Raw genomic sequence first — 27,048 nt, 5'->3', positions numbered from 1 at the left:
TCAAAGGGATGGGATTTTATAGGGTATGTATGCCAAGGGATGTGAATCTTTAGCTCCAGTCTTAGAATGACTCTTACTACAGCTCCTTTCCAAGCCTTGGTTTTCTCCTTCATGAAGTAAGGAGCATAATCTCTATCTGGAAGGGATTTAGAGAAGATTACATAAAATGAATGCAGAAGTACTGTCATTCACTCAGAGATACTTAGTGAAAGCCTGCTTCACACTGGGCAGGCCCCTGGGAGCTCACTGAACACAGCAGGTGCAACATGGATGTGATCCCTGCCCTTGTGGGGCTGATAGTCTAATGGAGGAGCCAAGTATTAGCTGAACAAAGGAAGACCGTAATGCGCTATGCAGGATCTATATGCTGAACACTACAGAATGCTTTCGCAAGAAATCAGTGAAGGGACTTCCCTGGTGGCCCAGTGGCTAAGACTCCATGTTTCCACTGCAGGGGGCCTGGATTCAATCCCTGGTCAGGGAACTAAGATCCCACATGCCTTACAGGTGTGGCCAAAAAAAAAAAAAAAAAGAAATCAATGAGCACCGATATAAATCAACAGTATACTGTATCTATGCGTTGGAAGGTTCAATGTACTAAAGATGTCAATTTTCCCAAAGTGAATTATGGATTGGACACAATGCTGATCAGTATTTCAGCAGGAATTAGATATTAACAAGGGCTAGATATTAACAAGTAGATTCTAAAATTTACAGACGGGCAAAGAACTAGATAACAAAAAACAGTTTTGAAAACAAAAAATAAAGTGGGAGGAATCCATCCGATTTTAAGACTTGGCATAAAACTACAGTCATCAAGACAGTAATCAAGGCAAAGCAATGGAATAGATCAACGAAATAGAATAGAACATCCAGAAACTGACACACACGAATGTGATCAGCACGTACAGTGGTATAGACATGTTGGTGGAGGAAATGTAGTCTTTTCAACAGATGGCGTTGGAGCAATTGGTCACCCTGAGCAAAAATATTAGCTCTGGCTTAAATACAAAGAGCAAATCAAAATGGATCAGAGATCTAAATATAAAACATAAAACTGTAAAACTTTTAGAAGATCACATAAGTGAAAATCTTCATGACTCAGGGTGATGTGACGGGCTTTAAAAATGATACCGACAACATGATTCATGAAAGGAAAAACTGATAAATCGAACTTCATTAAAATTAAAAACTTTTGCTATGCCAAAGACACTGCCAATAGAACAAAGAGACTAACTGCAGAGTGGGAAAAAATATCTTCAAACCGCACACGCAGAAAAGGACTTCTATCCAGATTCTGTAAAGAACTCTCCAAGCTCAACAGTAAGAAAACAAGCCACCCAATTAAAAGCTGGACAAAGGACTTGTGCAGACACTTCACCATAAGGATGTAAAGATGACAGCCGAATGCGTGAGCAAATATTCAACATCATTAGCCATGAGGGAAATGCGAGTGGAAATCTTGATGAGATACACCACACAAATTCCAGAAAAAACACACCTATAAGGATAGTTATGATAAAAACTCTTGGGACTTCCTTGGTGGTCCAGTGGTTAAGAATTTGCTTTCCAATGGCAGGGAACGCAGGTTTGATCCTTGGTTGGGGAACTAAGATCCCACGTGCTGCGGGAAACTAAAGTCGTTCTGCACTAGAGAGCCCTTGAAACACAGTGAAGACTCAGTGCAGCCAAAAAAGGAAAAACAAAAAACAAAAAACAAAAACAAACCCAAAACATACAATTATATGTAATGAAAGAATTAAAAAAAAAAAACTATTTGACAGAACCAAGTGCTGATAAGAATGCAGAGGAAATGGGACCCTCATATATTGCCGGTGGTAATGTACAATGGTACATGCACTTGGGAAAAAGGTATGTTAGTTTCTTGTAAAGTTAAACATATGCTTCCCACATGACCCAGAAATCCCGGAGAAATGAACACTTTTCTTCACATGAAAGCTTGTACAACAGTTCTATTTATAATAGTCGAAAGCTGGAAATGATTTAAATGTCCTTCAGTGAGTGAATGGTTAAATAAAGTATGGTACATCCAGACAATGGAATACTACTCAACGATTAAAAGGCACGATATGGAGACATGCAACAACTTGGATGGATCTCAGACATTTATGCTCCGTAAGAGAAACTAGTCTAAAGGTTATGTGTTGAACAATTCCATTTAGTTGACAGTCTCGAAGAGACAAAATTATAGTGATGGAAAACAGATTAGTGGTTGCCAGGGTTATGGGTGTGGTGAGGGTGTAACTTATTATAAAGGGATAGCATGAAGGATTTTTAGGGGATGAGGAACAGTTCTGTATCCTGAATTGTGGTGGTGGTTGCATGAATCTAGACATATGTTAAAATTCATAGAACTGTATACTAGAAGGAAAAGAAAGTACATTTTACTGAATGGTAACTAAAAATGGGCTTCTCTGATGGCTCAGTGGTAAAGAACCTGCCTGCCACTGCAGGAGACTCAGGTTCAATCCCTGGGTCGGGAAGATCCCCTGGAGAAGAAAATGGCAATCCAGTCCAGTATTCTTGCCTGGGAAATCCCACAGACAGGATCCTGGCGGGCCACAGCACAGGGGTCCCAAAGAGTTGGACACGATTGAGCAACTGAGCACAGCTAAAAATAACAGCAAGAAAAAAACCTAGTGCAGACAGGGGCTCTAGGAGAGAGATGCTTTGCCCTCGGGGAAGAGACTCTTTTCAGAAACAAGATGAAAGTAAGGAGATGCCCAGAGGATTCTCAGAAGATGTCCAAAGCCAGGCCTGCCCTGAACCAGAGCCTAAGAGAGGGGGTGGCCTGCAGGCCCAGGAGAGCCAACTCCAGACCGCACCTCGTGGTCAGGCCTTGCTCAGAGCTGCCCAGAGGGCCTGGGTCTCCAAGGGTGGAGGAGGAGGCAGCCGCTCTGTGGGGATCCGGCTCCCTCTCGTGACCTGTCAGGTGGCCCTCAGCCATAACATACTTTTCCTACCTGTCGGTGCAGGTGAACACCCCCGCCCACGTCTATTTTTATCCCAGCGGAATTCCTATTTTTACCAGCCCGGCTGTGGGAGAGTTGGAGCAGGTCCTCATGGACATTCCCGTCCTCTGCTCTCCCACTGAGGACCCCGCTGCCCTCCCACAACCCCCCTTACCCCAGGGGTGCTGTCAGTCCTGCAAGCACTTGCTTCTGCCGGAAGGATAAGGTTCAGACTCTTCAGTGGGACGTTCAAAGCTCTCTCTACTGGAACCCAGCTTCCTTTTGGCCTCATGTCACTCGTCCCTCACAGGCAGCCCCCGCAGGAGCTAACCAACCAGGCCCCTGGCCAGATGCTGGCAAGGCCTCTCCATCTCCTGCCTGTGCACTTTCCCTGTACCTCTACGGGGCCCAGCACTCGCGCCACTTCCTCCACGGAGCCCTCCTTGATATTCTGCAGGCAGGAATTGTGCCCTCTCCTGGAGAACCGTTGTGCTAGGACTGCTCATCTGGCCCTCTCTTCTCCTCTGCCTCAGAGACTATGCATCCATCCGTGGGTCTCTCTATTCCTGGCTCTTGGGGCCGGCCCTTGCTGAGCTCCCCCCGGGCACAGAGTGTGTGTGAAGGATGGCGGGGGTGCTGCTGCCTCGCCTGCATCCTCCAGGCCACCGTGTGCCCAGGCTTCGGGATGCCCGCCCTCCCCAGGGCAGGGTGAGGGCTCTGCCATCTTCTGGCTGCTATGCCCTCCACCTCTGTGAATCAGCAAACCCTTCCCAGGGCCTGCAGTGGGCTCAGCACTTTTTAAAGTGCTCTGGGGAGGGTGTGGGGGAGGAGCTCAGAGGAGCCACTCTCACAAGATGGAGCCGGGCAGGCAGACCTGAAGCTCCAGGGACTAACACGCAATGGGGCGTGCCTGGAGTCCCCCAGAGGTGCACCCCACTGCCCCTCCAACCACTGCCCCATCTTCCTCTTCTTCCCGGAGAATGCCCCCCACCCCAACTTCCCACCACACGGCCTGCCTTCTGCCCCTGCTCACCCCTGGTCCTTGCTTTGCAGGCCCTGCCAGGACCTCCTCGGCACCGAATCTGCTGGGGCCTCTGCGTTCCCATCTTCCTGAGCCGAGCCTCTGCACGCTGACCTCCTATGTTCCCTGGGGTCTCCTCCTCCATGTCCTTGAAGGCCTACCACTCTGGTCCTGGAGAGACCAGAAGGCCTTAGGGTGAGACTGGGGTTTCCCTTCCTTATCAGTCCTCTTGAGGCCTCAACTGTCCACCCTGACCTCCAAATCAGTGTGGACAGTTTCTTCTACCTCAGGTGTTTTTCTTTTTAAGATTTTTTAAAAATGTTAACCATTTTTTTTAAGTCCTTATTGAATTTGTTACAATATTGCTTCTATTTTGTTTTTTGGCCCTCAACCATGTGGGATCCTAGCTTGCTGACCAGGGACTGAAGCCACACCCCCTGCATTAGAAGGTGAAGTCTGCATATAAGTCAGGGCCCCTCAAATTTAACATGCTCTAGGAAAAAGCAAGAGAGTTCCAGAAAAACATCTCTTTCTGCTTTATTGACTAAGCCAAAGCCTTTGACTGTGTGGATCACAATAAACTGTGGAAAATTCTGAAAGAGATGGGAATACCAGACCACCTGACCTGCCTCTTGAGAAATTTGTATGCAGGTCAGGAAGCAACAGTTAGAACTGGACGTGGAACAACAGACTGGTTCCAAACAGGAAAAGGAGTACGTCAAGGCTGTATATTGTCACCTTGTTTATTTAACTTATATGGAGAGTACATCATGAGAAACGCTGGGCTGGAGGAAGCACAAGCTGGAATCAAGATTGCCAGGAGAAATATCAATAACCTCAGATATGCAGATGACACCACCCTTATGGCAGAAAGTGAAGAGGAACTAAAAAGCCTCTTGATGAAAGTGAAAGAGGAGAGTGAAAAAGTTGGCTTAAAGCTCAACATTCAGAAAATGAAGATCATGGCATCTGGTCCCATCACTTCATGGGAAATAGATGTGGAAACAGTGTCAGACTTTATTTTTCTGGGCTCCAAAATCACTGCAGATGGTGACTGCAGCCATGAAATGAAAAGACACTAACTCCTTGGAAGGAAAGTTATGACCAACCTAGATAGCATATTGAAAAGCAGAGACATTACTTTGCCAACAAAGGTCCATCTAGTCAAGGCTATGGTTTTTCCAGTGGTCATGTATGGATGTGAGAGTTGGACTGTGAAGAAGGCTGAGCGCCAAAGCATTGATGCTTTTGAACTGTGGTGTTGGAGAAGACTCTTGAGAGTCCCTTGGACTGTAAGGAGATCCAACCAGTCCATTGTGAAGGAGATCAGCCCTGGGATTACTTTGGAAGGAATGATGCTAAAGCTGACACTCCAGTACTTTGGCCACCTCATGCAAAGAGTTGACTCATTGGAAAAGACTCTGATGCTGGGAGGGATTGGGGGCAGGAGGAGAAGGGGACGACAGAGGATGAGATGGCTGGATGAGTCTGAGTGAACTCCGGGAGTTGGTGATGGACAAGGAGGCCTGGCGTGCTTCGATTCATGGGGTCGCAAAGAGTCGGACACGACTGAGCAACTGAACTGAACTGAAACTCAATTCTCTTTCTCTAACACAGTCCTCCTCTGCCCCACCCCGACCACCTGGCCTCTCCCTCACCCTCCTGACCTGGTTTCCTAAGAATCTCAGGACGGGCCTCCTATTTCCCAATTAAGCAGCCATTCCTGCTCTGGCTCCCGGCCTCCAGCCTTTCCCATCCCCACTCACCATTCCCACTCAGCAATCAGCAGACACCCAGCCAGACCTTCCTTATAATCTGTTGTTTGCAGAGTGAAGTGGCAGAGTCTCAGGAAGGAGGCGGGCATGTGCAGCATTGGGCGAGGCCAGGCGGTCGGGGGCACAACCTGCCAGCTCTGGGACCCGGGCAGGTGACTTTCTCTTTTGGAGCTTGCATTTCCTTGTTTGTCTGGCATATCCACCCCTCAGGCGATTGTGAGGACCAAGTGAATCAACGGGTGTGACGGGTCCGGAAGGTGCCGGCCTTCAAGGAGCGCTGCACGCACGTGGCTATCGATGTTATCAGCCAGCTGCGTGCTCTGATCTGGCTCTCTGTAGCTTTGACCCTTCTTTCCCATGTGACCATGAAGCCAAACCAAAAAGCCTCTGTGCCCTTGACTTCGCTCTTCTTCCTGCAGCAGATGCTTCCTCCCACCTGCCCACCTTGCTGACAACATTTCCTACTTCATGGGAGTTCCCTGGGGGAATGGAACCTTCCAGCTTCTATGACCCCCGGTGCCTGTGCCTGACCCCTTCCTGTGGCCCCAGTGTCCAGGGCTGCATCAGGGCCCTGGGAACAGAGCTGGAGGCCTGTCAGAACCCAGGAGAGGGTGTGACCCAGGGGGGAATCCTCCAGCTTGAGGCCCTGGTGTGGGAGGGCTGTCTACACATGCCTCCCCAGTTGTCATGAGTCGCTAAGGGTCCACCAAGGAGGGCTGGGTCCCCTCTGGAGCGGGGAGCAGTGTTTTCTGCCTGGTGTCATGTGAGGCTCTTAGACCTCACAGGGTCAGACCCCACCGGGAGCTCACACATACGGCCCCAGGCAGCCCCTGCCTTCCAGGACACCTTCAGGGCAGGTAAGGAATCTACAGGTAGCTGTGGGTGGGACAAAGGAGCTCTCACAGAGGAATGTGGCAAAAAGAGAGAGCTTTCGTGGAAGTCTGGGCTGGGAGCAGCCAGGAGGAGGGTGGTTGGAACTTGACAGGGATACATCTAGATGGTCCCTGCTCATGGCTCAGCAGAGTCTGAAGTACAGTAGCCATTAGCCACATGTGGCTGTTACTAAAATTAAGTAAAATTAGAATCCAAAGTTCCCCAGTTGCATGAGTCATATGGCAAATGCTTAAAAGCCACAAGGGGAACTTCCCTGGTGGTCGAGTGGGTAAGACTCTGCGCTGCCAATGCAGGGGGCCCAGGTTTGATCCTTGGTCAGGGAACTAGATCCTATATGCTGCAACTAAGAATTTGCAAGCCGGAAGGAAGATTGAAGCCGTGCACCACAACTAAGACCCAGGCAGCCAAATAAATCATATAAATATATATTTTAAAAAGTAAAAGATGAAAGCCACATGGGACCGGTGACTACCATGTTGGACCGTGCAGAGACTGGAACATATCTACCATGGCAGCACTGCCCTGGAGCCCGCTAAGGGCTACTGCTAAGCTTGGACCAGTCACTAGTCCTCTCTGAGTCTTGGTGTGCTCTCTGAATGGGGCTAACGACAGTCACTGAGAAGATTCAATGAGTTCAACGCACTCAAAGTACTTGCAACAGCAGCTGGAAAGGGCCTGTGGATCTGCCGGTAGAGAAAGGCACAACCTATGCCAAGGCATTAAAAATATGATATGGTTTACTTTTGGAAGGACGTACAACATCCAAATACACAGAGCAAAGCCACCCACATCACCCTGCCATTGGCAGCCTGAGCCTACCTTGTTTGGTAAGCTGGTATCATCACCTCCCATCTGCAGAAGAGGAGAAGGATCTGCTCAAGGCCAGCGAGGAGGACACTGCTCTCTGGACTCCGGCCCAGATCTCACCTCCACTGCCTCAGGTGTGGCCCGTGACTCCCCAGTTCCTTAATAGGCCCCAGGGCACCCCCTTCTTTGATGATGTATGACACTCCTTATCTAGCCCACTATTTGGAAGTTCTTTCCCATGTCTGACCTCAGTCTCACAGGCTGCAGAGTGACCCTTAAATCTTAGGCTTCCCCCATGGAGATGCCACTGGGGCTGAGGTGGGGAGGTAGGAGGGAGAGATGGCTTTTGTATGATCTGTTTCAGAAACCACCCTCATTTGGGAAGTCAGTACCTCCTGATGTCTAACCCCATTCACACCTACCATGGGAAAGCCTGTTTCGTCTTGGAAGACATTGGGGCCTTTTCTCCAGGGTTTCCCTATGCACCTGGCAGGGGCAGGGATCAAGGCCTGGCCACTCTTGACTAGTCCTTTGGCAGGGGTCCCCATGGTTACACAAGAGGGACTCACTGCCAGACCACGCGAGAAGTCACATCCTAACCCTGGCTATCCAGGGAGGGAGGCCTGGGGCCAACCCTGTAAGGGCTGTGCTGCCCATTGCACAAAAGGGGAAACTGAGTCCCATGACAAAAAAAGGGGGTTTTTCCCCAGGGCACACAGCCAGGACCGAGGTCTCCTGAGGCTTGCTGCAATCTTCTCTTATGTCCAGGTCTCTGGGAAGGCTCTAGAGGTTTGTAGCACACAGAGCCTGAGTCACATGTGGAGGAAAAGCAGGCTAAATGTCCTTTATGACTCCAGAGCAAGAAGCTCCATCCTCCGCATCTCCTGAAGGTCCAACATGGAGTTTGTTTTGCTTTTAAATTTTATTTGTTTAATTATGGCTGCACTGGCTGTCTCTAGTTACGGTGAGTGGGGGCTACTCTCTAGTTGCTGTGTGCAGGTTTCTTGTTGCAGTAGCTTCTCTCTCTCTTTTTTTTAAACTTTTAATTTTGTATTGGGGTATAACTGATCAACAATGTCATGACAGTTTCAGGTGAACTGTGAAGGGCCTCAGCATATTTGTGTGTCCATTCTCCCCCAAACTCTCCTCCCATCCAGGCCTGTGCAGTGGCTTCTCTTGTGGCAGAGCTCAGGCTCTAGCTGTACCGCATGTGGGATCTTCCTGGACCAGAGATCAAACCCACATCCCCTGCATTGGCAGGTGGATTCTTAACCACCTGACCACCAGGGAAGTCTCCAACATGGAATTTGGAAGAGAAGCCAAAAAGAACTTGCTGTCAATAGGAAGTGAGGCGCACTGTGGAAGGCAGTTTTCTGAGGGTATTTAAGCAATAGATAAGCAAGTGAGGCTTCCTAGTACAGCGGTGAAGGCTGTCTACTGTGCAAGAAGCAAAAGGGAAATGAAACTTCTCTGATTCAAACCAACATGCTCCAAAGGCTCGTGTGTGTGTCGGGGGGTGTAACCGTTGTCCACCGTGCTCCGCCTCGGGCTGGTCTGGGAGAGAAGTGACAGCCCCAACCTCGTCTGCTCCGCGTCCTGCCCTCCTGCCCACCCTGGCTGCCTCCAGTCTCCCGTGATTGAAACCTCCCTGCTGGTCTTAGAGCTGACCTTCCCGCCTTTAATTCAATCAGGAATCACAAGCCCTTTTAATTTAGGAAATAAAAGGCCAGCTGCTGAGCTGGCTGCACCTGATTGACGGGGCTGCCGGCATGGCCGGGCTGGCCTGGGGAGGGGGCACAGACCCATGACCTCAGCCAGCCCCTCTGGGGTAAGGACGCTTCCCTGGGCCAAGGGAACAAAGAAGAATCGACCGCCCAGGAGAGGAGGGGCCAAGGCCACGAGGTGGGGGGTGGCTGCTGACTGGCCCAGAGAAGCTATGGAATGTGAGGCTCTCACTGCAGCCTGGGGGACTTGGGGCAGACGTGAGGGGGACTTCCCAACCCACTCATCCCTTCCTTAGTCATGACATGCCTCTGGTTCAGTGTTCCACAGTGCCCTGACCACACACCTTATTTTTCCAAGGAAGCAGAAGAGGTGCCAGAGGAATCAATGCTGGCTTTTGGGGACTTCAGTTTCTCATCTGTATATGGGGATAATCATGGGACCCAGCCACAGGGCTGTTTTGAGGATTAACGAGTTAATGAAAGCTCACCAGCACATAATAACCTCTCATTAAATTATATCTAATAATACTCTTAATGATATTACTCTTCTAGAGGAACACAGAGTCCCCACCTCTACTTGGAAGTGGCAGAGACTTGGGAGAGAGTGTCCAGGCCCCTGAGTCCTGGTACTCCGTTTTCTTCCCCTGAGGCAGCCCAGGGCAGGTCTTCCCAGGGCCTGGCCTCCTTCCGCAGCAAACCAGGATGGGGCAGGGAAAGCGGCTGGTTTAGGATTAGGATTCGTGGCTGAGCACATTTTGGCTAAGTGACCTTGGGCAAGTCACCCCCCTGCTCTGAGCCTCTGTTTCCTCCCTTTAAAAGTGAGTGAGGAGGGCTTCTTGGTGGCTCAGTGGTAAAGAATCCACCTGCCAGTGCAGGGGACACGGCTTCAATCCCTGATCCGGGAAGAAACCACACGGCGCGGAACAACTAAGCCTATGCGCCACAACTATTGAGCCTGAGCTCGAGCGCCCGGGAGCCACAACTACGGAAGCCCGTGCGCCCTGGAGCCTGTGCTCTGCAACAAGAGAAGCCACTGCAATGAGAAGCCCGTGCACCGCAACTCGAGAGTAGCCCCTGCTCGCCGCAACTAGAGAAAAGCCCGCACGGCAATGAAGCCCCAGCACACCAACAACGACAGAAAAAAGTGAGCCAGAAGCACCTACCTACAGGATTGTTTCCATGTGGTGCGAAGTGCCCAGGCTAGAAGCCTGACCGGCAGCAGGTGCTCAGATGCGGTACCTGCCTTTCCAAGCTCCAGTCAAGTGCTCAGCATGGCCTGTCCAAGTGGGAGGCCCTATTCCCGCACTCTGAGCAGTCCAACCTCTCTGCATAATGTCCTGTTTCCCCCAGGCTCCTGCCTATGGCCGGAGCCTCCCCAGACGCTCCCACGGTGGCCGGCTTCACCTTCTTCCTGGGCTGCTGCTGTGGAAGGAACCACCTGGGGCCGACCCAGAGGGTCTGCCGCTCCTTGCTGTGTGTGCAGCCGGGTGCCTGGCCCAGAAAAGATGCTCAGGGCGGCCTCTCCCCAGGAGGCCTGATCCACCCTCTTGGCCCAGGTGTGCTATAAAAACACATCCTATCCTATCGTCCTCTGGTTTCTCAATAAGCAGTTCCACACAGATCCTGTGTAAAAGAGGTTTGGAGCCAAAGGTAACAGTCACCGTGGCCACCCACGGCGCTCCGTGCTTACTCCGCGTTAGACTCGGGGCTGAGCGATTGACCTGCCCATTGCCCTGTGAGGTCGGGATTGCACTGCACAGCTGAGGAGATGAAAACTCAAGGAGATTGAGTAACTTCTCCAACCTAACCCAGCTATCGTGCAGTGGGGCTGGGACCTAAACCCAAGCTCTCTACAGACTTGTTTGGACAGTTCATAGAAATTTCTCGCGTTGATATCGTATGGGATCTCATAGCAACTTTGGGGTTATGCCAAACACGTAATTGCCCTTATTATTATCCTGTTTTACAGAAGAGGAAACAGAGGCTGCCGGGTCCCACGGTGGGTCAGAGATGGAACAAAGAACCTGGGCTCTGACCCAGGACCCAGGCCCTGACTACAAGCATAGCCTTCCCCACGCGACTTAAAAGGGGTTGCTTCCTCCCTAAAGCCAGGGTTCTAACTAGATCTTTCCTTTATTCACTCATTCATCCATAGGGCAGATACTTATCACATTCCTTCCTGAAACTTACCATCTTTGTGAGTGAGAAATATTTAAGATAATCACCCCTATAAAAATGATAAAAACAGTGATAAGCACTGTTCCCTGAAGGTAGGGTGAACAGTTAGGGAAGGTCTTCCTGGAAACACCTGAGATCTGAAGATTAGCAGTTTGCTCTGGGAAATGGGCATGGAGGCTGGGAATTGCAGCCCAGGCAGAGGGAAGTATCAGGGGCAAAGGCCCTGAGGCAGGAATGAAAGAAAAAGAAAGTGAAAGAAAGTGAAGTCACTCAGTCATGTCCAACTCTTTGGGACCCCATGGACTGTAGCCTACCAGGCTCCTCCCTCCATGGGATTCTCCAGGCAAGAGTACTGGAGTGGGTTGCCATTTCCTTCTCCAGGGGAATCTTCCCAACCCAGGGATCAAACCTGGGTCTCCCAAATTCCAGGCAGATGCTTTAACCTCTGAGCCACCAGGGAAGCCCAAGGCAGGAATGAGCAATACAAATAAGTCTGGGAAGTACTCAGAGGAAGAGCCTGGTGGGCCTATCTTCATTCTAAGAAGAAGGCCTAGGATGGGTTTGCCTTCCAGGTTAGGGAGGAGATTGGAGGAGGTTGAGTTATGGTGGAGACCCCAGTCAGGAGGCAACCTCAGTGGTTCAGGAACAGGGTTGCAGTGGAGCTGGGGGGTGGGGTGGGGGGAGAAGGGGGCAGGCTATCTCTACTCACAGCTCCTTCAGGGCTCCTCCAGCCCTTTCCCAGGAGTTAACTGTAGTGGTTATGCCCAGGGTACCCTGATCTCCAGGCAGTGATGTGCTGGTAATTGTTTAACAACCAACTTTCTGGGGAAAAGTCTTTATCTGTAGCATTTGCCAATGTCCGTGGTGTAAATACTTCCACCATGGTTGATTTCAGCCTACCAAGCAGAGTTAATGAGGAAGAAGTGGGGAAGAGATGTTTTTCATTGTCTAAACCCAAGCAGATTGGCTCCAACACACTATTGCCCTCAGGTCTCAGAAAGGCCGTGGTTCTAATGAAATGCTTGTGTGCGTCTCACCTCTCTGTGTAATTCCTGGATATGTGTAGGGGGAGAGAGTGAAGGCTGGGAGGTGGGGGAAGCAGGGTGGGTAAGGAGTCAGTAGTAACGCCAGTCTCTAATCCCAGTCTTCCCAATAACTAAGAGATAGGTGCTATTATTATCTCCACTTCTTAGGTGAAGAAACGGAGGCACAGGGAGGTCAAACAGCTTGTCCAAGATCTCACAGCAATAAAGGGCAGAACTGGGGACTCAGTTCAGGTCAGCCCTGGAGTGTCACTGGCGTCCTCCTGAATCTTTGCTCTGTCCCACGTGTGAGCTACCCAAAAGGGAGGGAGAAGAGGGAGAGCTGGGACGGGACAGTGGCTGGAGGATGGACTAGCGGAGATACAGCAGAAAGCTGTCAGCAGACACAGCTGGGGTGGGAGAGGGTCGTCTGCAATTCTCTAGCCGGAGCCCTATTCTGAAGAGAGTGATCTCTAGAAGTCAACTTGGGGTCAAAGTGATTTTTAGAGGGTGATTATGAGTCTGTGACTGCTCAGTGGAGAGGGCAGAAAGTTGGGGTGGGCCGAGGGCAAGCTCCTGGAAACCCACCTGTTCCCCTCCCTCTGCAACCTGAAGGGTGGGGGCTCCAGGCCAGAGCCCACACAGCTGAAGCCCCCTCCAGGTTTGCAAGGAGGGTGACTTGGTGGAGTCTGATGACTCAGCAAGGACCTGGGAGCTGTCAGGTCAGTCCCAGTAACCCGGGAACAGCTGCAGTCTGGGGTCAACGAACTTGGACATCCTCTTGGGCCAGTGAGGATTGGACAGGGCCTGCGGGATCCAGAATAGAGCTCAGGTCCAGGGTCTGAGCAGGCGCTGAGGGGCACCGACCTGATCTTCAGGAGTTTGGGACCCTGCCCATAGGCCGTCTGCGTTCTCCGCTCGGAGAGGCTGGTGACAGGCTGGCAGGTCTAGGTTCCCCTCCTCACAGGCATACCCTGCTCCTATGGGCACCATCTGGAAGGCTCCCCCTATCTCCCTCTTCCTTGTGCTGCTCAGAATTGCCGTGGCGCCGTTGACATTTCCTTTTCAGAGTTCTTTCCAGCCATGAGAAGTGCCAGTTCTGCTGGTGTTCTGAGGAATTAGTGTGCTCTCAGGGTCTGCGTTTCTCCATGCTCACAATAGTGATCAGACTCTGTGAATCTATGAGGCAGTCTGCATACCGTGTGTGTCTGGGGAACATCATCCTTCAGATTGACTGGCTTGGTGCTAAGCACACAGTAGTTCCTTTATGTGTTGGTTTGGTGAACCTGCCTTGCCCAGGAGTTGGGAATGAGGACGACTCCAAAGGGGCAATGGGCCTGCATCCTGTGGTCACCGCTCCCCAGGGGTGGGTTGGGAGTGGCCCCTCCCCCTTGTCTCTTGTCAGGAGCCCCTGAAATCCTGCTTAATTATCAATTCTTCTTATCATCCCCATTGAAAAATATATTTACTATTTTTATGTATTTATTTGGCTGTGTTGGGTCTCAGCTGTGGCATGCAGGATCTTCATTACATCAGTCATCCCTATTTTATAGACAGAGAGACAGAACCTCTGAGAGCTTTCATTGCTCCCTCAGAGTCATTCAGCTCTTAGGCAGCAGAGCTGAGATCTGAACTCAGGCAGCCTGGCTCCAGGACCCACATCTCTAACCACTGGACAACATATCCTTTCTTGTAGTTAGTTTAGTTGTCTCCAAAGTGGGAAGAGGTCAGGAAATTTTTATATTCATTTTATCTCATCCTTTAAAATTTCTTTTTTCTGTGTGAATGTGTATAAAATATACAGGGGCTTCCCTGGTGGTTCAGACGGTAAAGAACGTGGCTGCATTGCAGGAGACCCAGGTTCAATCCCTGGGTCTGGAAGATCCCCTGGAGAAGGGAATGGCTACCCACTCCAGTATTCTTGTACTCCTTTTCCTATTTGGAAACAGTCTGTTGTTCCATGTCCAGTTCTAACTGTTGCTTCCTGACCTGCATACAGGTTTCTCAAGAGGCAGGTCAGGTGGTCTGTATTCCCATCTCTTTCAGAATTTTCCACAGTTTGTTGTGATCCACACAGTCAAAGGCTTTAGCATAGTCAATAAAGCAGAAAGAGATGTTTTTCTGGAACTCTCTTGTTTTTTCCATGGTCCAGTGGATGTTGGAAATTTGATCTCTGGTTCTGCTGCCTTTTCTAAAACCAGCTTGAACATCTGGAAGTTCACGGTTCACGTATTACTGAAGCTTGGCTAGGAGAATTTTGAGCATTACTTTACTAGCGTGTGAGATGAGTGCAATTGTGCGGTAGTTTGAGCATTCTTTGGCATTGCCTTTCTTTGGGATTGGAATGAAAAATGACCTTTAGTCCTGTGGCAAAGCCTGAGTTTTCCAAATTTGCTGGCATATTGAGTGCAGCACTTTCATAGCATCATCTTTCAGGATTTGGAATAGCTCAACTGGAATTCCATCACCTCCACCAGCTTTGTTCCTAATGATGCTTCCTAAGGTCCACTTGACTTCTCATTCCAGAATGTCTGGCTCTAGGTGTGAGTGATCACACCATCATGATTATCTGGGTCATGAAGATCTTTGTTGTACAGTTCTTCTGTGTATTCTTGCCACCTCTTCTTAATATCTTCTGCTTCTGTTAGGTCCATACCATTTCTGTCCTTTATCGAGCCCATCTTTGCATGAAATGTTCCTTTGGTATCTCTAATTTTCTTGGAAGAGATCTCTAGTCTTTCCCATTCTATTGTTTTCCTCTTTCTTTGCACTGATCACTGAGGAAGGCTTTCTTATCTCTCCTTGCTATTCTTTGGAACTTCTGCATTCGAATGGGTATATCTTTCCTTTTCTCCTTTGCTTTTGGCTTCTCTTCTTTTCACAGCTATTTGTAAAGCCTCCTCAGACAGCCATTTTGCTTTTTTCATTTCTTTTTCTTGGGGATGGTCTTGCTTTCTGTCTCCTGTACAATGTCACGAACCTCCATCCATAGTTCATCAGGCACTCTATCAGATCTAGTCCCTTAAATCTATTTCTCACTTCCACTGTATAATCATAAGGGATTTGATTTAGGTCATACCTGAATGGTATAGTGGTTTTCCCTACTTTCTTCAATTTAAGTCTGAATTTGGCAATAAGGAGTTCATGATCTTAGCCACAGTCAGCTCCCAGTCTTGTTTTTGCTGACTGTATAGAGCTTCTCCATCTTTGGCTGCAAAGAATATAATCAATCTGATTTTGGTGTTGGCCATATGGTGATGTCCATGTGTAGAGTCTTCTCTTGTGTTGTTGGAAGAGGGTGTTTGCTATGACCAGTGTGTTCTCCTGTCAAAACTCTGTTAGCCTTTGCCCTGCTTCATTCTGTACTCCAAGGCCAAATTTGCCTGTTACTCCAGCTATGTCTTGACTTCCTACGTTTGCATTCCAGTTCCCTATAATGAAAAAGACATCTTTTTTGGGGGTTAGTTCTAAAAGGTCTTGTAGGTCTTCATAGAACCATTCAACTTCAGCTTCTTCAGCATTACTGGTCAGAGCATAGACTTGGATAACCATGATATTGAATGGTTTGCCTTGGAAATGAACAGAGATCATTCTGTCGTTTTTGAGATTGCATCCAAGTACTGCATTTCAGACTCTTTTGTTGACCATGATGGCTACTCCATTTCTTCTGAGGGATTCCTGCCCGCAGTAGTAGATATAATGGTCATCTGAGTTAAATTCACCCATTCCAGTCCATTTTAGTTCGCTGATTCCTAGAATGTTGATATTCACTCTTGCCATCTCCTGTTTGACCACTTCCAATTTGCCTTGATTCATGGGCCTAACATTCCAAGTTCCTCTGCAATATTGCTCTTTATAGCATCAGACTTTGTTTCCATCACCAGTCACATCCACAACTGGGTGTTGTTTTTGCTTTGGCTCCATCCCTTCATTCTTTCTGGAGTTATTTCTCCACTGATCTCTAGTAGCATATTGGGCACCTACCGACCTGGGGATTTCATCTTTCAGTGTCCTATCTTTTTGCCTTTTCATACTGGAAAAGGACAAGCTGGAATCAAGATTGCTGGAAGAAATATCAATAACCTCAGATATACAGATGACACCACCGTTATGGCAGAAAGTGAAGAGGAACTAAAGAGCCTCTTGATGAAAGGGAAAGAGGAGAGTGAGAGAGTTGACTTAAAGCTCAACATTTAGAAAACTAAGATCACGGCATCCGGTCCCATCACTTCATGGCAAATAGACGGGGTAACAGTGGAAACAGTGGCTGACTTTATTTTTGGGGGCTCAAAAATCACTGCAGATGGTGACTTCAGCCATGAAATTAAAAGACGCTTGCTCCTTGGAAGGAAAGTTATGACCAACCTAGACAGCATATTAAAAAGCAGAGACATTACTTTGCCAACAAAGGTCCATTTAGTCAAGGCTTTGGTTTTTCCAGTAGTCATGTATGGATGTGAGAGCTGGATCATAAAGAAAGCTGAGCACCAAAGAATAGATGCTTTTGAACTGTGGTGTTGGAGAAGACTCTTGAGAGTCCCTTGGACTGCAAGGAAATCCAACCAGTCCATCCTAAAGGAGATCAGTCCTGGGTATTCATTGGAAGGAGTGATGTTGAAGCTGAAACTCCAATACTTTGGCCACCTGATGTGAAGAACTGACTCACTGGAAAAGACCCTGATGTTGGGAAAGATTGAGGGCAGGTGGAGAAGGGGACAACAGAGGATGAGATGGTTGGATGGCATCACCGACTCAGTGGACATGAGTTTGGGTAAACTCCTGGAGTTGGTGATGAACAGGGAGGCCTGGCATGCTGCAGTTCATGGCATCTCAAAGAGCTGGGCACGACTGAGAGACTGAACTGAACTGAAACAGTATTCTTGCCTGGGAAATCCCATGGACAGAGGAGCCTGGCGGGCTACAGTCCATGCAGTCGAAAAGAGTTGGACACAACTGAGCGACTAACACTTTCATACATCATTTTGAGAGAGGTTTGTTGAGTGTGACTTATATACTATAAATTCACCCATTTTAAATGTGCGATTCATTGTACAACCACCACCACATTCCAGTTTTAGAACATTTCCATCACCCACCCAGAGATTCCTCCTGCTGATTTGTAGTCAGCCCCCAGGCCACTGCTGATCTACTTCCTTGTCTTTGTGGATTTACCTTTCCTGGACATTTCATATAACTGGAATCATACAGGGGCTTCCTGGTGGTCCAGTGGCTGAGACTCTGCACTCCCAATGCAAGGGTGCTGAGGTTCAATCCCTGGTTAGGGAACTAGATCCCACGTGTCACAGCGAAATATCCCACATGCTGTATCGAAGATCCTACATGCCACACCTAAGACCCAGCAAAGCCAAATAAATAATTTTTTTAAATGGAATCATACGATATATGGTACTTTGCGCCTTTTTTTGAACTTTGCGTAATGTTTTTGCAATTCATTCATGTTTTTACATGCCTCAGTATTTCACTCCTTTTTACAGCTGAATAGTATCCTGTTGTGTGATTAGATTGTTTTTTTTTTTTTTTAATTGATCCATTCTGCTTTATTGACTATGCCAAAGCCTTTGACTGTGTGGATCACAATAAACTGTGGAAAATTCTGAAAGAGATGGGAATACCAGACCACCTGACCTGCCTCTTGAGAAATCTGTATGCAGGTCAGGAAGCAACAGTTAGAACTAGACATGGAGCAACAGACTGGTTCCAAATAGGAAAAGGAGTACGTCAAGGCTGTATATTGTCACCCTGCTCATTTAACTTATATGCAGAGTACATCATGAGAAACGCTGGGCTGGAGGAAGCACAAGCTGGAATCAAGATTGCCGGGAGAAATATCAATAACCTCAGATATGCAGATGACACCACCCTTATGGCAGAAAGTGAAGAGGAACTAAAAAGCCTCTTGATGAAAGTGAAAGTGAAATTGGAGAGTGAAAAAGTTGGCTTAAAGCTCAACATTCAGAAAACGAAGATCATGGCATCTGGTCCCATCACTTCATGGGAAATAGATGGGGAAACAGTGTCAGACTTTATTTTTCTGGGCTCCAAAATCACTGCAGATGGTGACTGCAGCCATGAAATGAAAAGACACTAACTCCTTGGAAGGAAAGTTATGACCAACCTAGATAGCATATTGAAAAGCAGAGACATTACTTTGCCAACAAAGGTCCGTCTAGTCAAGGCTATGGTTTTTCCTGTGGTCATGTATGGATGTGAGAGTTGGACTGTGAAGAAAGCTGAGTGCTGAAGAATTGATGCTTTTGAACTGTGGTGTTGGAGAAGACTCTTGAGAGTCCCTTGGACTGCAAGGAGATCCAACCAGTCCATCCTGAAGGAGATCAGCCCTGGGATTTCTTTGGAGGGAATGATGCTAAAGCTGAAACTCCAGTACTTTGGCCACCTCATGCGAAGAGTTGACTCATTGGAAAAGACTCTGATGCTGGGAGGGATTGGGGGCAGGAGGAGAAGGGGATGACAGAGGATGAGATGGCTGGATGACATCACTGACTCGATGGACGTGAGTCTGGGTGAACTCCGGGAGTTGGTGATGGACAGTAAGGCCTGGCGTGCTGCGATTCATGGGGTGGCAAAGAGTCGGACATGACTGAGCGACTGAACTGAACTGAACCAGTTGATGGTTATTTGAGTTGTCTCCACTTTTTAACTGTTGTGAATAATGCTGCTATGAACATTTTTGGGTTTTGTGTGAACATAAGTTTTCATTTCTCTTGGGTATATACCTAGGAGTGAAATTCCTGCATCATAGGGTAAATTTAGGTTAAGCTTTCTGCTGCTGCTGCTGCTAAATCGCTTCAGTCGTGTCCGACTCTGTGCGACCCCATAGACAGCAGCCCACCAGTCTCCCCCGTCCCTGGGATTCTCAAGGCAAGAACACTGGAGTAGGTTGCCATCAGTGTTCCCATTTCTCCATATCCTCAGCAACACTTGTTATTATCTTTTGATTATAGCCATTCTAGTGGATCTGAGGTAATATCTCATTGTTTTTGTTTTCTTTTTGGCTATGCCATGTGGCATACGGGATCTTAGTTCCCTGGTGAGGGATCAAATCCTTGCTCCCTGCATTGGAGTGCAGTCTTAACCACTGGACACTCAGGCAAGTCTGTCATTGTGGTTTTAATTTGTATTTCTTTAATGACTAATGGTTTCCTTGGTGGCTTAGGGGATAAAGAAACCACCTGCAATGCAGGAGACCTGGGTTTGGTTGGGAGGATTCCCTGGAGAAGGGAATGACTACCCACTCTAGTATTCTTGCCTGGAGAATTCCATGGACAGAGGAGCCTGGTGGGCTACAGTCCATGGGGTCACAAAGAGTCAGACACTACTGAGTGACTAACACACAAAGACTAATGATGTTAAGTATCTAAGTTGTCTGATTTGTTGGCATAAAGTTGTTCATAGTATTCCTTTATCACTCTTAAATTCTGTGGGGTTGTTAGTGATATTCCCTCTTTGGTTTTTATTTTGGTAACTTGTATTTTTTTTTCCTTCCCTCTCCTTTCTCTTGGTCAATCTAAAGTTTGTCAGTTTTGTTCATCTTAAATTTTTTTTAATTTTATTTTATTTTTAAACTTTACAATATTGTATTAGTTTTGCCAAATATCGAAATGAATCCGCCACAGGTATACCTGTGTTCCCCATCCTGAACCCTCCTCCCTCCTCCCTCCCCATACCCTCCCTCTGGGTCGTCCCAGTGCACCAGCCCCAAGCATCCAGTATCGTGCATAATTTCACTGGGTTTTGTTTGTTTTTCTGCTTTCTATTTCATTGATTTCTAATCTTTACTATTTCATTACTTGTGATTGCTTTGGGGTTTGTTTGCTCTTCTTTTTTCTAATTTCTTACTGTAGAAGTTCAGGTTCTTGATTTGACACCTTTTCCTAGTATAAGTTTTTAGCTATAAATTCACTGCTAAGCACTGCTTTTACTGCACTCTATAACTTTTGGTATTATGTGTGGTCATTTGGTTCAAAATATTTTAAAATTTGCCTTGGGATTTCCTTTTTAACCCATGAGTTGTTTAGAAATATGTTGTTTCATGTCAAAGAGTTGGGGATTTCCCAAATTTTCTCCTGTTGCTGATTTCTCATTAAATTCTATTTGGTGAGAGAACATATTTTGTGTGATTTTAATCCTTTTCAATTTATTGAGACTTGTTTTATAGCCTAGCATATTGTCTATCTTGGTGAATATTCTTTGTGCACTTGAAAATAACGTGTAATCCTGCTGTTGTTGGGTGAGAGTGTGAAAGTGTAAGTCACTCAGTCGTGTCTGACTCTCTGCAACCCCATGGACTATACAGTCCATGGAATTCTCCAGGCCAGAATACTGGAGTGGGTAGCCTTTCCCTTCTCCAGGGGATCTTCCCAACCCAGGGACTGAACCCAGATCTCCTGCATTGCAGGCAGATTCTTAACCCGTTGTTGGGTAGTGTTCTAATACATGGCAGATTAATTTGTGTGATAGTATTGTTCAAGTCTTGTATATCCTTGCTGATTTTCGGGCTAGCTGTTCCACACGTTATTGAAAGTGGAGTTCTGAAATCTTCAACTACTCTTGTTTTTCCTTTTTTTTTTTTTTTTTCTGTATGGGTTGCATGTTCTTGAGTTTTCCCCCTAGTACTTTGAAAGGCATATGTTAAAATGAAAAAAAATTTTTCTTTTGGTTTTTATTTATCCATTTAACCACTTACATTTTTTAATTTTAAAATTTTCTTGTTGAAGAATAGTTGATGTACAATATCTTATAAGTATGACATAGTGATTCACAATCTTTAAAGTTTATACCCCATTTATAGTTATTATAAAATATTGGTTATGTGCCCCATATTGCACACGTATCCTTGTAGCTTACTTTATACATTAAGTTTGTACCTCTTAATCCCCAAACCTGTTTTGCCCCTCTCCTCTTGCCTCTCCCCACTGGTAACCACTAGTTTGTTCTCTATACCTGTGAGTCTGTTTCTTTTTTGTTATATGCACTAATTTGTTTTATTTTTTTAGGTTTCACATGTAAGTGATACCATATAGTATTTTCTCTTTCTTTGTTTTACTTATTTCACTTTTAGCATAATACCCTCCAAGTCCGTCCATGTTGCTGCAGAAGGCAAAATTTTATTCCTTTTTATGGCTGAATACTATCTATCTATATATATATAAAACATATTTGTGTGTGTGTGTATATATATACACACACACACACACACAATACATCTTCTTCATCCATTCATCTCTTGATGAACACGAAGGTTGGTTCCGTATCTTGGCAACTATAAATCATGCTGCTGTGAACATTGAGGTGCATGTATCTTTTTGAATTAGTGTTTCCATTTTTTTTTCGGATATACATCCAGGAGTGGAGTTGCTGGGTCACATGGTAATTCTAGTTTTAGTTTTTTCTGAGAAAACCTCATCCTGTTTTTCACAGTGGCTGCACCAATTTACATTCCCACCAACAGTTTACAGGGTGCCTGTTCTCCATATTCTCACCAGTATTTCTTCTTTACCTTCTTTTTGATGTCACCATTCTGACGGGTATGAGGTGATATCTCATTGTGGTTTTAATTTGCATTTCTCTGATGATTAATGACATTGAGCATCTTTTCATGTGCCAGCTGCTGGCCATCTGAATTTCCTCTTTAGAAAAATGTCTATTCAGGTCTTCTACCCATTTTTAAACTAGGTTTCTTTCTTTCTTTCTTTCTTTCTTTTTGATGTTGAGTTACATGAGCTGTTTGTATATTTTGGATTAACCCCTTATCAGCCATATCATTTGCAAATGTTTTCTCCTGTTCAGTAGTTTGTCTTTCTAGCTACTATCATGGAATTCTCTATTTCTCCCTCAGTTCTGTCAGGCTTTGTTCATGTATTTCAGGACTCCATTGTTAGATGCTCATTATTATATCATTTTGATAAATTGACCCTTTCATCATTACAAAATACCTCTGCCTTTAGTATATTTTTCGGTCTTAAAGTCCATTTTATCTAATGTTGGTGTAGACACTCTACTTCTCTTATGGTTATGGTTTAAATGATGTATATTTTTTCATTCATTTGCTTTCAACCTGTTTATGTTTATGGATTTAAAATATCTGTTGTAAGGAGTGTAAAATTGAATCTTTAAAAAAAAATCTGGTCCAATAGTGATTAAGTCATCCACATTTAATCTGCTTGTTTAAGTTGCTATTCATTAAGTTATTTAAGTTATTATAATTATTGATATAGCTGGATTTCTCACAAAGTTTTCTTTTCCGTATCTTTCTTCTTTCGTTTTTGTTGTGCTTCTTCCTTTACTGTCTTCTTTTGTGCTAAATGCTTTTCTAATGTGCTTTTTAATACCTTTGCTGTTGTTTCTTTATTACATTTTTGAGTTATTAATCTCAGTTCCAGAGATAATAACTGAGTTATTAATCTCAGTTCCATTACAATATGTAATTTATCACAATATACTTCAGATTAATACTAACTCAATTCTACTAAATTATCAAAAGTTTGCTCTAATAGAGCTCAATTCCCTCACTTACCCTTTGTGCTATTATTGTCACATATTGTATCCATATATGTTATAAACCCAAGAACAGTGTTATAATTATTGCTTTACATAATCTTATGTCTTGTTAAAAATGTAAGACAAGAAAGAAAAAAATATATTTATAGAATTTGTTATATTAATACACATCTTTATCATTTATGGTACTTTTTTCATTTTCTTCTATGAATTCAAGTTACCATCTGGTGTCCTTTCCTTTCTCTGGTATAACTCTTTTCTCTCCCCCCTTTTTTTTTTTTTAAATTTTATTTATTTATCTGGCTGTGTTGAGTCTTAGCTGTGGCACACAGAATCTTTTGTGTGTCCTTCAGGATCTTTCCTTGTGTTATTCGGCCTTAGTTACCCCTTGGCATGTGGGATCTTAGTTCCCAGACCAGGGATCGAACCTGCATTCCCTTCATTGCAAGGTGATTCTTAACCACTGGACCACCAGGGAAGTCACTCTATTCTCGCTTTCTGTTGTTAACCTGATAATTGTTTTTTCAAACTTGATTAGGAGACTAAAAGAGAAAAATATGTTTGTAGTGTCTTTGTATTTAATTTACTTCTACAGTTGCCTTTCTTAGTGCTATTTCTTCATGTGGATTCAAGTTACTGTCGTGTCCTTTCCTTTTTCCCCAAGGATGTTCTTTAGTAGTATTATTTTTGGCTGCACTGGGTCTGCATTGCTGCATGTGGGCTTTCTCTAGTTGTGGCAAATGGGGGGTTAATTTTCACGGTGGTGTGCGAGCTTCTCACTGCGGTGGCTTCTCTTATTGCAGAGCACGGGCTCTAGGGCAGCGGCGGTAATTACTCCATATCATGTGGGATCTTCCCAGATCAGGGATTGAACCTGTGTTCCTTGCATTGCAAGGTGGTTTCTTAACCACTGGATCACCAGGGAAGTTCACATTTAGGTTTTTTTTTTTAAGGCAGGCCTATAAGTGACAAATTCTCATGCTTTGTTTTCTGGGATTGTCTTTATTTCATCTTCATTTTTGAAAGATGTTTATTGGACAGAGACCTCTTGATTGACAGTATTTTTTTCTTTCAGTACTTGAATATGCCAGTTCACTCCTGGCTTCTCTTGTTTCTGATACAAAATTACCTGTTAACTTTACTCTGGTTGGGCTTCCCTAGTGGCTCAGCTGGTAAAGAATCCACCTGCAATGCAGGAGACCTGGGTTCGATCCCTGGGTTGGGAAGATCCCCTGGAGAAGGGAACGGCTACCCACTCCAGTATTCTGGCCTGGAGAATTCCATGGACTATACAGTCCATGGGGTCTCAAAGAGTTGGACACGACAGAGCGACTTTCACTTTCACTTTTCTGTGGCTCCCTCGCATGATGTATCATTTTCCTCTTACTGCTTTCAAGATTTTCTCTGCCTATTTCAGCAGTTTTACGATGTCTACTTGGGCTTTGTTTGGAAGTGTAAATTAATGTTTTTCATCAAAACATTGGGGATTTTTGGACCATTATTTCTTCAAAAATTTTTTTCTGTCCAATTCTCTCCTCTTCTTCCTGAACTCCCATGAAGTGTGTAGTGTGTTCAGTGTTACACAAGTACTCGAGGCTCTGCTCACTTTTTTCAGTCCTCTTTTCTTTTTGTTCTTTAAATCAAGTAATCTCAATCGATCTATCTTTAAGTTTGCTGGTTCTTTATTATTCCAGCTCAAAGATGCTGTTGAACCTCTCTAGTGAATGTTTTACAAAGATACTCTTTTTTATTTTTGGCTGTGATGTGTCTTTGTTGCTGTGTGCGGGCTTTCTCTAGTTGCAGTGAGAGGGGGTTATTTTTTGTTGCGGTGCTCAGGCTTCTCACTGCAGTGCCTTCTCTTGCTGTAGAGCACAGGCTGTAGAGAACAGCGGGCTTGGCAGTTTGTGGCTCATGGGCTTAACCGCTCTACAGCATATGGAATCTTCAGGGACCAGGAATTGAACCTGTGTCCCCAGCAGTGGCAGGTAGATTCTTTACCACTGGGCCACCAGGGAAGTTACCCTTGTGAATTTTTAATTTCAGTTATTTTACTTTTCAATTCCAGAATTTCCATTATCTTTCATACACACACACACACACACACACACACACACACAATTTCTGTCTCTCTACTGATATCCTCTATTTGATGAGTCAATTGTTTTTCCTTTAATTCTTTACACATGGTTTCTTTTAGTTCTCTACAATAATTGCTTTAAAGTCTTTGGCTGATAAGTGCAGCATGTGGACCACCACAGAGACAGTTCCTATCAACCACTTATTTCCCTCTGAACAGATCACGTTTTCCTGTTTCCTTGCATGCCCTGTAATTTTTTGTTGCAAACTGGACATTCTAAAACAATTTATTGGAAAACTGGACATTTTAGACAACGTGTTATAGCAACTCTGAACTCTGACTCCTCATGATCATGACCAGGGTTATTGTTGTTGAGTTTTGTGTTTTGTTTGTTTGTGCAGTGACTTGCCAAGACTAATTCTATGGAATCTGTCTTCCTCACAGTGTGAGGGTGCTGGTGCCTCTGCTCAGTTTATTTTTTAAAGTCTTCTTTTTATTTTTAAGTCTGGCTTCCTAGGAATTGCCCCGGGTCAGCAAAGCTTAGAGTTCTGCCAATGACTGGTCAGAAATTGTGCTTAAAGGCCTTGATCCAGTTAGGCTTGCATCCTCTGCCAATGCTTTTGTGTGTGGGTTGGGGAACACATTCAAGATTTAGGCAATTTATGAGTCTGCCCCAACTGTTACTCTCATTGTGCTTAGCCAGGGATGGGTTGATAGCCGAGGCCCTCTCCAGTCTCCTCTTAGTGTGCACACAGCCTTCCATACCCCCAGAGATATATGGGAGCTTATCTAGGCTCACACTGGCTTTCTTGTTCCTGGATATCCCTGTTAAGTGTTGTACTGTTCTGCTGATTTGTTACTTGCCTCAACTAGTATTATACCTCAGGCTAGCTGTGATGTTGGCCTCAATGCATATAATTTTAAAGAAATACACATATACTGAGTATGTATTCATATCATATTTCCCAATAAGGGTGCACAATGAAACAAGCCTGGCAACTGCTGGTCTACTTTGGGGCATCTCTTGCTGGTCTGCCCAAGCTCTGGAACCGGCATCCTTGGGGTGGGGGTTTGCAGGCATTTGAGAAGAGCTGTTGCAGCTACAGGATTCTCCGGAAAGCATCTCAGGGGCAAGTGGTGGTCATCTAAGGTGGGTGAACTTGACTCCTTAAGACAGCTGCCCCTGCCCAGTCTGGCTGAGGTTTTGCCCCCATAGAGATGCAGGCCTGCCTCCTCTGTCAGCAGGCCTGGATGGGGAACCAGGTGCCCTCTACATTGGCCTCTGGTCCCCGGAGGCCTGCCAGGCACTCAAGAGGAAGATCCATAGTGGAGCCAAGAGATCGCTCAATTCCCTCAGGGCAGGACTGCCAGCAGAGGGGGAAGGGGTCACCGGGGAAGCGGCTGTCTCCTGCCCCAGAAGCCGGGGCTGGAGTGGGCTGGGACCTGTGGCCTCCTCGGTCCCCTTACTCACTCGAAGACAAGGAGTCCGAGAGCAGCCCCTCCCCCTGGGTACTGCCCCTGTCCTTGGGGTAGGCACGTAGAAAGGCCTGTGCCCCTGAGCTGAAGGTCAGTGTGGTCGGCAGGCAGTGTGGGTGGGGGGGTGGAGGGCAGAGGGGAAAGCTGGGCCGACAGTCACGTAGGCTGATGTCATTGGTCACTCCACCTCTCCGAGGTATCGCTTTCCCCATGGCCGAGCCTGCAGCTGAGTTCGGGGGGGCAGTCACGTCCCATTCCTGGCACAGCTCTTAGGCCACTCACCGAGTCGCCTCTGGGACTGCTGAGGTCAGGGTGGCACTTGCCAGCACTGCCTAGACTCAGCTCATCTCTGGAGGTGGGGAAGGGGAGCCTGGGGAGCAGGGAGCATGGCAGGAACAGGTGACCAGAGCTGGAAGGGGCCAGGCTGCTGAGAAGGTGATGCAGGGTACTGGGGTGAGGGGGGCGTTAGGTGGGTTTATATCACAGGGGAGCAGCCCCAAGATGCAGGAGCATTCAGTCTGAAGAGGGGAGGCAGCCCCTGCCCACAGGTAGCTCCCAGTCTG

The 27,048-nt window shown here is 46.4% G+C and overlaps 1 non-coding gene across 1 annotated transcript; it reads left to right on the top strand.

Annotated features, from left to right (window-relative positions):
* The first annotated feature begins 6,912 nt into the window (after nt 1–6,912).
* On the top strand, nt 6,913–6,985 carry TRNAG-GCC (transfer RNA glycine (anticodon GCC)). Its single transcript has one exon. It is a non-coding gene; the product is annotated as a tRNA-Gly (tRNA).
* Nucleotides 6,986–27,048: the final 20,063 nt, after the last annotated feature.

The sequence above is a fragment of the Bos grunniens genome, chromosome 23 (genome assembly GCF_055505025.1).
Source record: "Bos grunniens cultivar Pamir isolate PY7600 chromosome 23, Bosgru_T2T1.0, whole genome shotgun sequence".
NCBI classification, from domain to species: domain Eukaryota; kingdom Metazoa; phylum Chordata; class Mammalia; order Artiodactyla; family Bovidae; genus Bos; species Bos grunniens.
The sequence above is the reverse complement of the archived record's forward strand: the minus strand, read 5'-3'. Positions and strand labels throughout refer to the sequence as shown.